At 39.5% G+C, this 18558-nt stretch overlaps 1 non-coding gene across 1 annotated transcript; it reads left to right on the top strand.

The window, feature by feature from the left end:
- Positions 1-17096: 17096 nt before the first annotated feature.
- On the top strand, positions 17097-17180 carry TRNAP-UGG. The gene has a single exon. It is a non-coding gene; the product is annotated as a tRNA-Pro (tRNA).
- The last annotated feature ends 1378 nt before the right edge of the window (positions 17181-18558 follow it).

The raw sequence follows: 18558 nt of genomic DNA, 5'->3' as shown, positions 1-18558 counted from the left end.
CAACATGTATTAGGAAAAATATATCTGATTTATATTAAGAAATGAAAATGATACAGTTATGTGCTGTGTTACTTGTTTTATTCATAAAACTAAAAGCACATCTTCTAAATTAAAGGAGGCCTGCAAGGCCTCAGGTCAGTGGGAGGTAATATAATCCACTAAACAGATGAGGGGTATATGAATGTGGTTGTGGCATTTGTAGAACCCAAACTTGAGCCCTGGCAGATAAATTTTGTCCCAGAGCTCAAAAGGATTCAGTCCAAAGGAATTGGTGTGCCTGTGTTTTCACTGCTTGTTTGAATAACCACCCATATCAGTGTCATGTGCATTGCTGGTTAAACAGCATAATAAGGATCCACACCCCAGAACTAAGCATCTTTCAAGCCTATAAATCTGTAACTATAGAAAGCTAAAAGCTACCCAGGATATCCTTAGGTCTCTAAGTTTAAGAACACTGCCCTGATCCTCTAAGAATAACATTCTTTCTGAAAAAGCCAAGGAGAATGTTCTTTCAATGATCACAACAAACTTAACAAAACTCCCAAGAAACTTATATTTCAATGTTTTGGACTTTGGGGAAAGGATATCGAATATTTAAATGTATTTCCTGTTTAGCAAACAAACAAACAAAAAATCCTTTCTTGGAACATGAAATATTTCTTCTCCCAAGCAAAGTAACAAAAAAGGTTAAGATCCAGCAAATCACTCGTGTTCTACTGTTCCTTTCCTAAATCAACTCAAAATTACTCTCCTGACACGTACCACGAGCCATTGTCCTTTTTGCCAAAACAAATGTAGAATGAGTGCACACCTTTCCCAATGATACAGAGTGAATTAATAAATCCCTGTTGACACTTGCTTCTCAACTTGAATACTGTCTATGCTCTCAGAACCTGTATTTTTGGCTGCTACTATATATCTCATGCTCTCCCATAGATGGTGCGTCTAGATCCCCAAATTCTGTGATATGTCGGCAGATCACCCCATTAAGGCATCTGGACTTCTCATTGTATTTGATTGATGCAGTGTTTGTCATTAAACTTTCCAAATAGCTGCTGGTTTTTGGTTTTATGGTTTTAGTGGCTTCTTGGGCGAACAGGTCATTTCAAATTTCTCTGGATGAAGTGTGCACAACAAACCCTCTTTAACAGAGACCAGATTTTATAGTGTGATATTGGTGGAACTAAGTTCCATTTTCTTTTCCACTAGATCAAGGGTCAGCAATGTATGGCCTACCAGGTCAAAGTTGGCCAGCCACCTGTTTTTGTAAATACAGTTTCATTGGAACAGAGCCACAATTATTTATTAGATATTATTAGATATTGAGTACTTGGAACAGAGCTGGTATGACTCGCCAAGCCTAAATTATTTATTATCTGGCTCTTTACACATGTTCTTTGATGTATGTCAAAATCTATTGGTTCCTCAAAGTGAGGAACTTTGAGGTTCCTCAAAGTGGTTTCCACTTTCACAAGAGCGGGCAATTCCTGGTTGATACTGAAAAGACATCCAAGTGCCTGTGAAGCTTACCAAGACCACCGACATTCTGCTTTAAATTATCTACTTCTCCTACAAAGAGTTTACAGGATTAGAATATTTTCTCATAGCAGCCTGGATGACTGCATACCACAGATGTGTGTGGCCAAACACATTCTCTGATCCCCAAATGTTCATCCATACAAGCCCAGAGGCCAAGGGCAGAAAGTGGTCCCACCTGCGGCTGAGATGCCCAGGTTACCACCCACCTTAACCTAGGCATGCTACACCAGGAGTCGACCCCCCTGCCAGGCCCATCATTCACCCAGCCCGAGGCAGTGAGAAGGCTGGCTTACAAATTTAGGTTTTACTGCCTTTATTTTTCTTTTTCCTTTAATATTTCCTGCAGCAAGCATGGCTATTCAACTTGTTACTCTGTATTGGTCAGGTTTCCTTAGGTTATACTGCAGTAAAAAAAAAAAAAAGACAAAAACAAACAAACAAACAAAAAAAAAAAAACACCTCCCAAATTTTAGTGCTTACAACAACAAAGATTTACTTCACGTTTATGTTACAAATTAGCTAGGGATTGTCTCAGAGATTGCTCCAAATGTCTTCTTTATTCCAGAATCCAGGATTGAAGGAGCAGGGGCCCTTTGCTACAGACCATTCTAGGCACAGAGTGGGAACAATGGCACAACTTTGTGATAGCTCTTAAAACCTCTGCTCAGACGTCCCGTATGTTTGTTCCACTCTTATTCCACTGACCAAAACCAGTCACATCCTCAAGCCTGATAAAAATCGAATGGAGAAATATATTCCTCATAGAGAAAGCCTACTTCAAGTTCCATGGCAAGGTACAGAATTACAATCTTGTTACAGGGAAGACCAAGAAAAATTGGGAGTGAAAATACAATTAATGACCTAGTTTTTAAATGTATTTTATTATTTTTTAAATTTTTTAAATGTTTATTTCTTTTTGAGAGAAAGAGTGCATGCACACGAGTGTGGGAGGGGCAAACAGAGAGGGGGACAGAGGATCCAAAGGAGGCTCTGCACTGACAGAGGAAATCCCAATGCAGGGCTCAGACTCACGCACCACCGGATCATGACCTGAGCCAAAGGTGGATGCTTAATGGACTGAACTGCCCAGCTGCCCCGATGACATATTCCTTATGTTTTTAGAAGTGGGATGTATTTCTGATTTTGTAAAGTGTCACCTCGTCAGGACTGGGAACTTAATTTGGCCTCTGATCCATTTAAATGCGTGAATCCAATCTGGATCTACGCTGTATCCGCCATCCTCTGAGGGGTTAAAGAGCCTTAGAGCCCTGTCTTGCCTGGTAGCCAAACTGTTTCTGAAGCCACAGCCTCAAATATTTGTCTGTCTCAATTTCAAGTCTTAACAAGTCTCTATGTAAAACTGCAATTCTAAATAGAACACTGTGTTTTGCTTTTATAAGCTTCAAAGGTTTTTATGGGCTGGATAAATGGTACATGATATGATGATAAAGTTAAAATCCTGTTCTCATACCCACATCCACCTGCCGACCTCTGGGGGAAAAGGTAAGTTTAAATAGAACTTTTTGTATCACTGATGACTTTTAAGCTAATGGCTCTTGCTGAGATCATTCCAGGAACTTTTTTTCAGGATGGATTCAGAGCCAGTTTATCAGATTTGGGTGAAAAAATCAACCTCACTGTTTTATAGATGTGGGGCACATACATTTATATAACTACTTTTTTGATCTTTTTTCCTCCTTTGCTCTTTTTGGCTTACCCATCAGGAATTATTTATTAGACAACTTTTATGTGCCATTCATTGGGTATTCCCTTCCTCTTTGCTCATCCAGATTTCTTAAGCCTTAATATGCTGGCCTAGGCTGACAGGCACCACAGAGAACATTTTGGACTAGGCTGGGTTGGGCTGCTGGGGGAAAGTCTGTCAGTGAGCAGCCAGACTGACATTCCTCGGGAGTGTTGCCCGCTTCCTAGCCACGTATGGAGAAATAACCTGAAGTCATTATCCTCCAGTGAGGTCCTCTTGGCATGCCGAACATGAACTTGTGACTGTAGGCCATCCCAGCTGGGATGTAAAATATGTATTACAAGGCTATTATTTGCTTCAGATGGATTCATTATGAGGGCTTACGATTTTAAAAACCTATTTACTTTTAAAATTGGTTATGTATTCATACAGCACAAAAATCAGAGGTCGCAAGGGAGGGTTATAGTGAAGATGATTCTTCCATCCTTGTTCTCAGCTATTTACAGGCCCTCTCCGAAAGCAACCACAGTTATCATTTTTTGTGTGTCTCCCCCCAGAGATATTCTCTACAGATGCATGTATGTTTCTAATCAGATCTCCTTTGCTTCTTTTCCTTCCTTTCTGCCTTCTCTCTTTGGGGGGGATGGTACCCCTTGTGCACTTCATAATATGTTTTCGAGAGCTTCCTTCCCACTACATATAGAGCCGCTTTATTCATTCTGCCTATCGAAATGCGAGTATTACGTGTGGAGACTAAGGACCAAACCACCTGCTTCCAAATTCCAAAGCCATCACTTATTAGTTTGAGGCTTTGGGAAAATTACTTAACCTCTCTCTTCTTCAGTTCCCTTATAGGGGTGTTATAATAAGTAAGCAACTTATAGTTATCCCTGGCACCCATTAAGTTCTCAAATAGGTTACTTATTGTCATTGTTTGTTGTTAACATATTCCTGTGAATAGGTATTAATACTGTACAGGTATATGGTATTAAATAAATATAATTTATATAATCGATTACTTATCTAGATAGATATTTAGGTTATTTCTAATCTTTAAACATTTCATATAGTATTCAATGAAGATATGTATTTGCAAGGCTCTTCAAATAGAGACCTTGGGGCACTTCAATTAAATGGGCAGATAGGGATAGGTTATAAGAAACAAAATATTAATAATTTACATTTGCATAGCACTTTATATCTTTAAACACTGTTTCCTTGCATTATCTCATTTAAACTTAAAACTGCACAGTGAGTCCACCAACTTCTCTCCATCTTTACCACCATCATCACCCTTCCGGAGTGCTATCAGCACGTCCCCAGCACATAACGAGAAATATGGCACCCTGTAGGTGTCAAAGAAAATGTACTGAGTGACTGAAAAAAATAAACGGGAAAGAGATAATAGATGTAAAATATGGGAGCAGGGAGCAGGAAGTGGCAAACTTCAGTTACTAAGGTCTAATGGCTGGAACTACTGAAGCCAAATCTCAAGGCTGCTCCTTGTAACACCATCCGGTGCTCTTGCAGCAATACTCCGCTGCCTCTCTAAACAATGACCATGTAGAGCTACCCCCAGCTGAAGATCAGCAGAAGAGAAGGTAAACCTTGCCTCTTGCCCAGTTATCATTGAGGTCCCTGGGATGACAATATTCTCTTTACACAATCCCCTTTAAAGGAAACTTATCTGTGAATGGATCTGTAGTTGTGGGTGTATTACAAGGGCAATTCTTTTCGTAATTCAGAAAACTGCCTTAATTTCAAACAACTTGATTATGTTTTTTCTTCAGTGTCTTTGGAAGGGAAATTCTAATACATGATGATATATTGAGGGAAGAATGGATAGTGAAAATAAACTTCTATAAAAATGTGAAACACGGTTGTTAAGGTAATTTCTTAACAGTTGGACTTGCATAGCTGGTATTCATATATATATTTTAAAAGCTTATAGAACCCAAGGACCAGCAAGTATGAAAATTACTTAAGATACCATCAGAAGAGGGGCGCCTGGGTGGCTCGGTCGGTTGGGCGTCCGACTTCGGCTCAGGTCATGATCTCACGGTCCGTGGGTTCGAGCCCCGCGTCGGGCTCTGTGCTGACAGCTCAGAGCCTGGAGCCTGTTTCAGATTCTGTGTCTCCCTCTGTCTGTGACCCTCCCCCGTTCATGCTCTGTCTCTCTCTGTCTCAAAAATACATAAACGTTAAAAAAAGAAATTTAAAAAATAAATAAATAAATAAATAAAAAAGATACCATCAGAAGAAACTGTGGAGTTTCCAAAACAGAAACAAGAGCACAGCCCAAATAACTATGGTAGGACCATAATATTGCTGATTATTTACTTCCTCATCTCCACCCTTAAATGGATCTCACCTGCACCTGCTCACCACCCAGCAGCTCTCCGCTGACATAAAAACACAGGGCTTCTGGGCAAGGTGAAAATTCTCCATGGTTTAGCCACTCCAGGGAAACCTATCAAGTGCTTTCCTCAAAAGATTTCTCAAATGTTAGCTTAGTCTGTACTCCCAGCATTTCTCAGACTATGACCTGTGGACCACCTATATCAGAATCACCTAGAGTGGTTCATTAAGAGGCAGAGCCCTACCCCAGACCTCCTGAAATCAAAGTACAGAAGGTGGAAGCTGGAAATTCAGGATTTAACTAGCAATCCGGGTGGTTGCCATCCACACAACAATTTAAGAACTACAACTCAGTGATTTACAAATTACTCCCCAAGTTGTTCTAAGTTATAAATGGATCCACTTTTCCAGGAAAGATTTGAATTTCTGTATCAACTCTGGAACATGATCCTTAAATCTCAGCAAATTACAGGAAGTTGCTATTGCCTAGCAGAATTTTGTGTTCTTCATTAAAGTAATTTGTGGTCTAATTTTAGTTCCCCAAAGACTAGAATATAAAAGCCAGAATCAGTCTTAAAAGAGGAAATTAATTGCTTGCATTGTTATCTTTCTCAACAGAGGGTAAAGTGCTTATTAAGTGGAATTTAGAATACTAGTAGACTGACAGAGGCAAAGTAACAATCAAGGTTAATCTTTATAATAGATATTTTTAAAAAACATTAGGCAGATTCTAAATTTACTTTTAAGATAGTAGATAAAGGGAACAAAATATAATGGATCATAAAAGGTAAATGTCCATGAACTTCCTGCATGCCTCTCTATAATCACCTGCTCTCCTTATATTTCTTTCCTGGGACTTTAATATCACATTTCTGGAGAACTAAGTATAATAAACATTTTTACTTAAACAACACAAATATCCACAGTAGTTTGGGACAAGAAAGATACAAATGTCCTAAGTAGGATACATTTCTGGAATGCCAGAGGATCACAGTAAAGTGGGGGTAGTATTGTAATAGCATCCCTTTCATGCACAGACAAAGCTGTGACTTCAAACCTTGTCTTCTTCAAGCCAGGTCACTACTCAGCCAATCGTTCTTTTACAAACCAAGGATCAGGCTCTCCCTGTATTTTGGGGCCTGCTAGTTTACCTTGCTGTTGCATAGACAGAGGGAATGTGGTCCTCCCCGCTACAACTATCCCATACCTTGCTGTTTAAGCCAGAGCTTCTAGGGAGATAGATGTCTGGGAGCTCAGCTTTCAGAGGCCGAGGGAGGAGACAAGTGCCTGGGGTTCCTGCCGGCATCCCCACTTCAGCCAGAGTATCTCCCCTTGCCCGTTTTACACACCAGACTTTGGCCACAGATGCCATTTGAAGTAGGAGTCTTGTGGCTAACAAAAACATAATGGAAATCACTGTCCAACTGAGTGTGACAGGGGACTGAAAAATATGGGACACCAGCGAGCTAGAAATGTTTCTATCTAACTGTACTTTCTCCAACTTCTATGCTGGTTTACTAGCTCTTCGTTCTACCATCCTTTAAATGTGGTGGCTTCTCGGTCTCAGTCCTTTGTCCTCTGCTTTCCATTGGCACCCCCTCCCCATTGGCAGAGTAATCTAGTCTGGATGGCTTCGCAGTTGCCTTCTCTCTGTAGATAAGCATCACATCTCCTTACCTCTCATTTACAAGCATGTGTCAAAATTCATGATTAGAGAAACGAGATAATCCGCTCAAGATCTCGGAGACTTGAGTGGCCAATGGTGGACATAAAATCACTTCTAAAGCTAATGCTTTAACCCCTGTGCATCTTTTGCTTGGAGTCCTCTCTCACCTGAGCCAAAGTACATGTGTCCATCTGCTTTTTAAAAGATACTTAATGATTAGAAATCTTCACATCATGTCAAATTTGACATGTTTATAAATGAATGGTTTTCCCCAGAAGGAAAAAAATCCTTCCTCAATCCCCACTTTTTCCAATTTTTTAATGTTTTCATCTTATTTTTGAGAGAGAGACGGAGTGCAAGTAGGGGAGGGGCAGAGAGAGAGGGAGACACAGAGGCAGGTTCCAGGCTCCGAGCTGTCAGCACAGAGCCCGATGCGAGGTTCAAACTCACACACTATGAGACCATGACCTGAGCTGAAGTCCAACCTTAACAACTGAGCCACCCAGGCACCCCCTCAGTCCACTATTTCTATCAGCGGCAGATCGTCTAACAATCTCCTGAATTCAAACTCAATAGAATAAATGCTCAAAAAATGCTATCAACTCTTACCTTGAAATAGATTATACCTGTCTGGTTCTTTATCCCTACCACCATCTTTATTTAGACCCTGTTGCCTTCACGCCTCATCTGCGCAGAATCCTTTTCATGTGTACCTCTGTTTCCATACCAGGTGCTCTCAACACCAAAAAGCTGGGTCCCACCCCCAAAGGTGCTGATGTAGTAATTCTGATAAAGTGGCCCAAGGAACACTGAAATACAGCTCTAGCCTTTCCTCATGAGATCACACCTATCTGAAATCGCCAAAACTACTCACCATCACTCCAAAACACAAGGTGGGGAATATGAGTGGGGGTGGGGGTGGAGAGACGACCTAGGAACTGGAAACAAACTGTTGGTTATCGGGGGGGGGGGGGGGGGGGGGGGGGGGGAGGCTGGCTAAATAGGTGAAGAGGATTAAGAGGCAAGTTATAAAACAAAAAGTCATAGGGATGTGATGTACAGCATAGAGAATATGGCGAATGATACTGCAATAACTTTTCATGGTGACAGATGGTAACTAGACTTGTCATGGGGATCATTTTGCAATGTATAAAAATATTAAATCACTAAGAGATATTCCTGAAGTGGATAGGACATTGTATATCAGTTGTACTTCAATAAAAAAGAAATGACTCCAATTCATCTGGGGGGAAAAAAAGATAAATTGGAACAGCTAGCTCTTTTCTGTGAGTCAGGCACACGGCCAAATATTGCTAATACTCCCCCACCCTGAGTAAAATAAACAGTGACAAAGAGATGAATAAAACATAATTGGTACCATATAAAAATAAACCCTTGTCTACAAATTACTCACGTTAACAGGGATGGAAGAAATTAACCAAGAAATAGAACTGGTAAAATGGTTGTTTATAAAACAACTAAATATATCTTCACATCATATTACAAAAATTTTCCAGATGGATTAAAGAGTTAAAATTAGAAGAAAAAAGAAGAAATAGAAAACTAGGGGAGAATCTAGGCAGATTTTCTCTTGTCTGGTAAGAAGAATCTTCTCCAAATAAAAATTATGAGAGAAATCACAAAGGAAAAATCAGATTTGACTATATACTGAAAGAAATGCCAAAAAGCATAACAAAGTTATAAGGCAAATGATAAACTGAAAGCCTTTGTCATAAAAATGGTATTCTTTTATCTCTAAAGGCTGCAATGATTGGACTGGGTCTAGCCTGTGAAGGAGAAGAACTTTTTGAATGTATTTCTTCGGGAGAATTCATGTTTCAAATAAAAGTGTAGGCATTACTCCAATGTAGTAAACATTCAGTGGAGGAGTGGCAGAGCTTACAAGGGCAGCGGACTGACTCCAAGCCTCCCTGAGCAGTCTCACCTCTTGTCTGCAGCAGCCATGAGACATGGCTCAGGGACCCAGCAGTTCTGAGAACCCACCATGTAAACCCTGATTGTAGGGCATTTGCAAAAGCACACGACTCGGAACCATGTGGGCAGTGGACGTGTGAACCCGTGTAGCGCCAGCGCGTGGCCCCTGCCTCTTGGTGCAGTGGCAGGAGACATTTCTAGGACCAGGATGTGGACTCAATTGTAACTTGGATGTATTCCATCTCATTTCATTTCCCTTCGCAGAAAATGATCCCCCCCTTGTGAGAGACATCCATGAAAATAAAACCAGCAAGAAGACAAGCAAAATGTTCGAGACAGAACATTTTAAAATGGAAAGCAAAATAATTATTTTCAATCGTATACTATCTCAAATATTTTGGGTTGTCAGGGGACCCATTTCAAACTTAGCTGAGCATCTGAGCTACCCAGCACTGGGTGTCTACCAACAACTTCTTTAAATGAACACTGTGCCCCAAAGCCTGCGCCAGCCACCGTGTCTCCTCCTTCCTTTCTGAACACATGGTGTGCATTCCTGCTGCTCAACTTGGTTCATATCCTTCCCCTCACTTTCTCCCTATTGAAATTCTCCTCATGTTTCAACATTCAGTTCAAGCTTCCTTGCCCCATGAACATTTTTCTGAGCTCTTCAGGACACAGCAAATTCTTTCCCCTTTGAAACTGCAGCACTGACTTTCTGTACCAATTATCTGTCAAACTGGCCTTGCAACATCTCCCTCCAGTATTGTTATTTACCTTTAACTGTCTCCTTAAGAGGCAAGAGTACATACTACCTTCAATCTGTTGTTCCTAACTCAGTTCTATGTTCACAGTGTGTGTATAGAACATGTTTGTCCAAAGATAGTCAGTAAAAGGATCAGGCTTGATGTCAGACTGATGTGGGTGGGGTGTCGTCCTAAGTCTGTAATTCAATTTTCTCATTTGTAAAATATGATACTACATACTCCTTAGGATTAAATGAAATGTGAAGTACCACATATAAATTTATAGTGCAGTCTTTGGCACAAAGAAGGAATACAATAAATCATAACTATTACTTGTAATCATCATCATCATGTCCTTCAGATCAGAGATTATCTATATCTATGATGTACCCTCATATAATTATTTATTCAACAAATATTCATTATGGCCCCTGTTGCATGCCAGGCATCAGAGACACTGCAGTAAAAATGGCAAATTAGTTTCTGTCCTCATTGCATTTACAGTCTAGTGGGAATTGGGTCTCATCACAGGAACCAAATCTTAAACCATTAGGGCAAGAAAGCATCTATAATAACTTCTAAGTACGGTACACTACATTGCTTTATCAATCCATTTGTCTTCATAGAAGCAAAAAAAAAATCCAAAATCTTCCTATGTTAACATATCCACTAATCATATATGAATTCTTTATTTTGCATGTGACAGGATTTGATGATGTTTTTTTACACCTCTGATGGCTTCCTTTCCTCTCATTTCCAAAACCTCCACTCACCACTGCTTTCTCCAAAACAAGCCCTTTAACTCTATTGACAGCTGTTGTTGGAGAATCTCCTTACCCTCAGCTAAGTAAACATTTGAAATAATGATAATTTTTAAAAAGGCTGGCATGTGCACACATCATCTCTTAGACTAGTGCTTAGAACTCTATAAATTTAGGGTCTCATTGTTTTTCATAGCACCTGTTAAAAATGCTTCTTCTGTCAATGGCTCCTCTGGTGGCTTAATATTTTCTGTTTGAAGAAGTATTACAGGTGGACCAGTATGTGACCTTCTGTATAAGGGTGAATCACAACAATGAAATGAATATCATTAGGAAAGAAAAAACAGTTATAGTATAGGAATGGGATGAAGAAGGGGAATGTGTTTATTTTGCCCCTTGCATTTGAAAAAGAACCTTACTTTTGGCTAGTTTATTACTTACATATTATATAATGTGATAAATTGAGCTTCCTCAGTGATACACTTAAAAGGCTAATAGATAGCTGTGGATTTGGCTTGGTGCTGTTTTGTTTTGCTTTTGTCTAGCTAATTGTAATATGCAAGCACATTTGGAACTTTATACAGGAAAGAAAGGAAGAGAGTAGCATTTTACTGGAAAAGCTGAAAGGATTTTTCTGGAACAGAGAAAAGAGATATATGATAGCCTCCACAAAGAATGGAATCCTGGAGCAAAAAAAGATATTCAAAGAGAATTTTATAGAAGTTTTGCTATGTGCTATGTGATTGAACTCTCCCCTCTGCTGGCATTCCTCACAGAGAATTCCAGAGTTGCATTTGTGTGTGAGAAACGCAGGCTACAAGATGAGGTCTAAGTGAGAGCACTTAGGTTTATTTTTTCAGGGAAGGTTTTAAATCTTACTTCATTTTCCCCTGAAATCTCTGTATTTCTGAAACTCCTCCTCAGACTATCTCTTGATAGTCTGTTTTGCATTTTGTGACAATGTAAACCTTCTTCACTATAATCTTAGCAAAATGAAATGAGAAAAAAGTGTGTCCTCATGCATTCCAAAGCACTGAATGCAATTTTAAAGTTAAAAACAAGCACGGTTTTGGACTTTCTGTGTTACTGTTCCTTAGAGGGCATAGTTGAGTCTTAACAATAATCATATTTAAAATTTATTAGGCCCCATGCTCATTGGGGAAAAATTAATATTGAATTCTGACTTACAATGAAAAGAAGAAAAGAAAAATAAAAAGGAGACTCTCAGAAGCTGGGAAGAGAAATGAATTACACTACATTCTTTTCCCATTCGAAATGGCCTAATAAGGAGGATGTCTTCTCCCTCCGGCCTCCCCCCAGTAGCTCCTCAAACGTTTCCTTCCACCTTGTGTCTATGGCCAATCATGTATCCAGGCTGCAGATGAATGAAGCCTCCTCTGTTTCCCATTTCCTGCCTTTGGTCCCTCTGCATCCCGATCAGTACAAAAGTTTGTAACTGAATAAGAAAAACAATTACTGAATCACCCCCTCTCACTGACTTCAGATGATTCCCTACTACTTTTTGCATACAGTTACATTAACTACTCAAACCATAGGTCCCCAGTCTCTTTCCATGTGATGCTCTGAATTCAGTCAAAGGAATGTGTAGCTGTTTTATTCCCTTTTTATTTCCTTCACTATGACTTTTTCATGTTGCCCCTTATATACAGAATCATTTCCTCTTTTATATCTTTGAAGGCAGTCTTCTTATTTCCATTCAAAACTCAAAAGCACACCAAAATATATTTGTATTTCTTCAGGAAACTAAGCTCAACTCATATAACACATACCTCACTCAAGGATTCACCACCTGGGAAATGTTCCCTTCATTCATTATTCATTCACTAACTCATTTATGCAATATCTGTTGACTGTCTATGCCCCCAAAACTAGGGGTAAAATTTATAGCAACGTGATTAAAACTGTACGCTTAGGGTTTAAATCCTAACTCTGCCATTTACTAGATATGTGACTGACTGTGGTAAGTTATTTAATAGTCCTTTTTTTTTTTTAAAGCTATTTAACATTCTATGTGTCAGTTTCCTCATCTGTAAAATGGGCATAATAATAGTTCCCAAGAGTTGTTGTGAGGATTACATAAGATAATCTACGTAAATATGCTTTAGCACATGATGGACCCGTGCCAGCTATTGGTAATGATCTAGAGATTACATTACATTGGTTAGCATGGATTGGTCATTATACTGGCTTTATTTTTATGCTCAGGATTAGTTTTATCTATTAAAGTAAGGGAAAACGGCTGGGCCCCATCTGCTTCTCTGACTGAGTCTTAGGAGTAATGAAGCCAATAGGAAATATGGCCATACTTCAGACACAACAGAAGCATGTCCTAAGAAGCAGACCCTGTTCTGATAGAAAGAACCCCATGCCTAATGCTTGGGGTCAAGGTGAGATAAGGGAGATCTATAAGACCCGAGAGGATCTTCCAAGTCATCAGAAGCCTCTCATGTATGCAGAGCTTGCTTTTACCAGTGATGAATTAAGATCCAACTCTACCCTTCAGGCACAAAGTGGAGATTCAAGGGACTTTCCAGCATTTAAAAACTGTCATGACTATGGCTACCCTTGCCCACCACAGTGTGCCAACAGAAATTACTCATCTGTTGCAATGTCCTGCCCTGGGACCAGTGGGAAAAAAAAGGGTGGAGTGAAGAAGTAGAGCTTTCCTCTTTTCTAGCCACAAGTTTCCTGCCTAATTATACTTGTGTGGTGAGGTACAAAGGATTTTTAATAAGCTCTTTTCTCCCTAGACTTCTAAGGTAATTCAGAGCATCCATTTGTAGCAGTATGAATTTTTTTAAACCAATTTTTCATACAATTAAAATACCCATTGCATAAAGCAAGCTGAACAACAGTTCAAACAAATTCCCTAAAAGGAAAGAAATGTAAGTGAAGTATGGACTTTAGTTAATAACAATGTGTCATCATTTGTTCATTAGTTGTAAATGTCATACTAACATAAGCTGTTAACAACAGGGGAAAGTAGATGTAGGGCATATGGGAATTTTGTTGTACTATTCATACGATTTTTAGAATAAATCTGAAAGTATCCTGACATTAAATTTGTTTAAACAAACAACAAAAATATATTCCTGCAGCCCTATTCTCAAATTTGGTTCTTTTTGTTGTTTATTGGCTAAAGAGAATTCTGTTGTCGTCCAAATTGAGAATCAAAGTTTTGTTTTCATTTTAAAAAGTCAGCTGTTCTTTCATAGTCAACTGAATGTTGAGAATGGAAGCAAGCCAACCACCTGCAGCCGAAGTCAGTTCAAGTTCCAAGAAAAACAAACTTAAAGGAAATAATTAAATAAGAGCAAAAGATTATATATACTAGCTCTGCAATGGATTCCACTTCTGTTCTCCAGCAAAAAAGAAAAACAATATGTCTGTTATTAAGTACTGATTCTAACAAATTATGGCACATAAACAGAATAATATATACCATTTTGAAATAAAAGAATGTAAGAATTGAGAATTCTTAATTATGTAGTGATTGGTGGGAATAGCAAAATATATGAGAGTTTATATTCAACTAAATGCAAAAATGTAAGGTAAAGTGTGTGTATATTGTGCAAGTTGTGTATCTTGGAAGAGTGAGATATGTTGACATATTCATTGAAATGTCAAGATTATCTTTAGTAAAAACCAATGATGCTATGGCAGAGCAATTAACCTTTTTTGTGTGTGTTAAAACCCTCAATGAATTTGTTAAGTTAAAAAACAAATAAGCATGTCATTCTTGTCCATTCCTTCTAAATCTGAATGTGTAGACCTATCAGTTCCAATCCCTAGACTAGCAGGACTCCTGCCTTTCTTCCTATTTTCAAGGTTCCTGTTCCTCAGTTTAGATGACTTGGAAGAGGGGGTTTAGGGAAGACAGGAAGGGAGCTGTCGTCCATATCCATCTCTCATGTCATTTAGTTCCAGAATTAATTTTGCTCTCTACTCCATTTATTTTGCTATTAGTTTGGGGATCACTGTCCTCCACTGCATTAAGTGACATCAAGTGGAGGGGGAGGCCACATTGCTCCATGCTGTTCTTTCCTTTATAATTTTGATATGTGCAGGTCAAAATTCAGTCACTAGCATTACTATGCAGAAATGTACCTTTTTTTCTTTTTGGTCTATAACTGAACTTCACTCAAAAGCTTCCATTTCTGCACAGTTGTAAATTTACAATCTTATAGTCAATCTACTCTCATTAAATAAACACAGACATCAAATTCCATGTCCTAAATCCCTGATATTAAAAACAAAGTTCTGAAATTCAAAAAATGTAAACAACTGGGTCTTGAGAATAAGGCTTTCAAAACTATTATTTATGCTGAGCTATTTCAAAATCCATTTATAAACTTAATGGATTCCTTTGCCTCTCTGTGTTCCTTGGTCTCTCTTCTTTGGGGTAATAAATCATGAATATTTTGATATTAGTTTTAATGGCAAGGGGATTCAGTATAAAAAAGGAAACAAATTAAATATTTCAAAATATTACCCTTAAATATACCTCCATAATCTTCCTTTCAAGCTTTAATTCTCTTCATTTCTGGGATGAAAGGGCTTAAATAAGACATATAAATCTTTCTCCCCCAAATGAGTATTCCCTCAAACCACAACCCAAAAGAACAGTCTACATCAACATTACAAAAAGTAAAAGAACAATTATTTTTGGAAGCCTGGGGAGGTGGTAGAGTAGGAGGATCCTAAGCTCACCTTGTCCCACAGATACACCTTAGACAATAGCCACATCAGTGCAACTAACCCAGATAACAATCCAAAGACTGGCAGAACAGCCTCTCCACTGTTAATTGTAAAGAATAAACCACATCAAAAAGGGTAGGAGGGGTGAAGATGCAGTTGGGAAACAAACTCTCAGTGAGACTAACCACAAACAGGAAGGACACCACAAGCACAGAGAAGGGAAAGGAAGAAATCCCACACCAGGTCCCCTAGACCTGGGGGACCTGCACTGGGAAGACAAGTCCCCAAGACATTTGGCTTTGAAAATCAGTGGGGCTTAACTGCATGAGTATGTACAACCAGCAGAGCTTAACTCTGGGCACTTTAAAAAACAGTGGGCTTAGCCCTGGGAGAGTTAGGAGGATGTTAGAAAACTGGGTCCATGCCCTTAAAAAGACAACATAACAAACAAACCCATCCAAGATACAGCATAGAAGTAGCAGTTTGAAACGTGCCTGGGGTACACAGGAAGGAGATTTATTTACTAATCTGAGAGCCATTCTCCCTGGAAGGGCAGGGATCTTTAGAAGACTTCTCCAAGAACAAAAGAACTGAAAGATGCCATCAACCCCTCCCCAGCCTAGAAAGCAGGATACTTGCAGAACCAGCAAGAACACTTTCCACCTTGCTTGCTAACATCTGTTTCCTGCCTCCACCTTCGTAGACTCACCCTATCCAACACACCCCACTTGGCAGGAGTAACTCCAGAGTGGCTCCTGATATGTATCATTCTGCAAGCAGCCCTGACAGTGACTAGTGTCCCTCCAAAGTGACTCCTGCCCCAGGGAGAGGGGAAGATAACTCTACACATCAATTTGACTGGAGCCCTGGCAGTGGACTGGGGGCAGATATCTGATCTAACTGCTGGTCCCATGCACCAACAAAAACCTCAGAGAAGGCAACACAAGGAGAGAGCCCTGTAGTTTGGTGTGATTGCAGCCCAGGAAACATCAGCCTCAGTAAGCATCTGGTCTGAATCAACTACAAGTGCAATGCAGCCCCTGGCTGGCCCCTTTACAGCACAGGGACCAAACTGTGTCCACAATAGATAAAGCAGGCTTTGTAGCTAACTGGAATGAAGGCAAATGTGGCTCAGACACAACAGTAGGGTACATACAATGCACAGGGGACATGCCTAAAGTGCCTGGTTTTAGAGAACAAGGAACATTTCACTACAGGAAACTATAGGACCTCTTCTTCACAAGAATACTACTTTTAAGATCAGAAGATGTAGCTGATTTCCTAATACACAGAAACCAACATGGAGAGTTAGACAAAATGAGGAGATGGAGGAATATGTCCCAAATGAAAGAACAGGAAAAATCACAGCAAGAAAGCTAAATGAAATGGAGAGAAGAAATGTGCCTGGTCGAGAATTCAAAGTAATAGTCTTAAAGATACTGACTGGACTTGAGAAAAAACTAGAGAATTTCAACAAGGAGATAGAACACATAAAAAAGAACCTAGTAGAGATGAAGAGCCCAATAACTAAATACAATAGAGGGAATCAATAGATTAGAGGAGGCAGAAGAATGGATCAGCGAGCTGGAAGACAAAGTAATGGAAAACAATCAGATGAACAGCAAAAAGAAAAAAGGAAAAATAAAATAAAAAAGAATAGGTTAAGGGGCGCCTGGGTGGCTCAGTCGGTTGAGCATCTGACTTGGGCTCAGGTCATGATCTTGTGGCTGTGAGTTTGAGCCCCACCTCGGGCTCTATGCTGACATCTCAGAGCCTGGAGCCTGCTTCGGATTCTGTGTCTCCCTCTCTCTCTCTCTGCCCCTCCCCAACTCATGCTCTGTCTCTCTCTGTCAAAAATAAATAAAAATTTAAAAAAATTTTTTAAAAAGAGTAGGTTAAGAGAACTCAGCAACTTCATCAAGTATAATAACATATGAATTATAGGGACCCCGGAAGGAGAAGAGAGAAAAAAGGCACAAATAAAGAGAAATAATGGCTGAAAGCTTCCCTAATCTGAGGAATGAAACAGACATCCCATCCAAAAGACACAGAGAGCCCCCCAAAAAATCACCCCAGGGACATCCACACCAACATACATAGTAATTAAATGGCAAAAAGTAATGACACAGAAAATTTAAAAGTAGCAAGAGGGGTGCCTGGGTAGCTCAGTCAAGTAAGCATGCAACACTTGATTTTAGCTCAGGCAATGATCTCACATTTATGGATGCAAGCCCCACATCAGACTCCGTGCTGAGTGTGGAGCCTGTTTGAGATTCTCTCTCTTCCTCTGCCCTTCCTCTGCTCATGTGTGTGCTCTCGCTCTCTCTCTCTCTCTCTCTCTCTGTAAATAAATAAATAAATAAATAAAATCAAAAGACTAAAAAAATAAAAACAACAAGAGAAAAGAAAACAGTTACATAAAAAAGAAGGCCCATAAGGCCATGAGTTGATTTGTCAGCAGAAATTTTGCAGGCCAGAAGGGAGTGGCAAGATACTTTCAAAGTGCTAAAGGGAAAAAAATCTGCAACCAAGAATATTTTATCCAGTAAAACTATCATTCAGAAAAGAAGAAGAGATAGTTTCCCAGAAAAGCAAAAGTCAAAGGAGTTCATCACCACTAAACCAGCCTCATAAATTAAAGGGAATTCTTAGAATGGAAAGAAAAGGCCACAACCAAGAGTAAGGAAACTAGAGAAAGGAAAAAATTTCACAGGTAAATAAAAACATGTTAAAAGCAGTAAATTAATCACTTTTAAAACCATATGGAAATTAAAGTACACAAGCAGTGGGGCATCTGGGTGGCTCAGTCGGTTAAGCGGCCTTCAGCTCAGGTCATGATCTCACGGTCCGTGAGTTCGAGCCCCACGTCAGGCTCTGTGCTGACTGCTCAGAGCCTGGAGCCTGTTTTGGATTCTGTGTCTCCCTCTCTCTCTGACCCTCCCCCATTCGTGCTCTGTCTCTCTCTGTCTCAAAAATAAATAAAACATTAAAAAAAAAATAAACCATAAAGTACACAAGCAGTAACATCAGTTATATCTATAAATATCTAGATCTATAAAAATCAGTCAAAGGATTCACAAAACCGAAGGATGTAAAGTGACATCATATACATAAAATGTGGGAGAGGGTGAC

Source organism: Panthera leo, chromosome F2 (assembly GCF_018350215.1).
Source record: "Panthera leo isolate Ple1 chromosome F2, P.leo_Ple1_pat1.1, whole genome shotgun sequence".
Classification (NCBI taxonomy): domain Eukaryota; kingdom Metazoa; phylum Chordata; class Mammalia; order Carnivora; family Felidae; genus Panthera; species Panthera leo.
The sequence above is the reverse complement of the archived record's forward strand: the minus strand, read 5'-3'. Positions and strand labels throughout refer to the sequence as shown.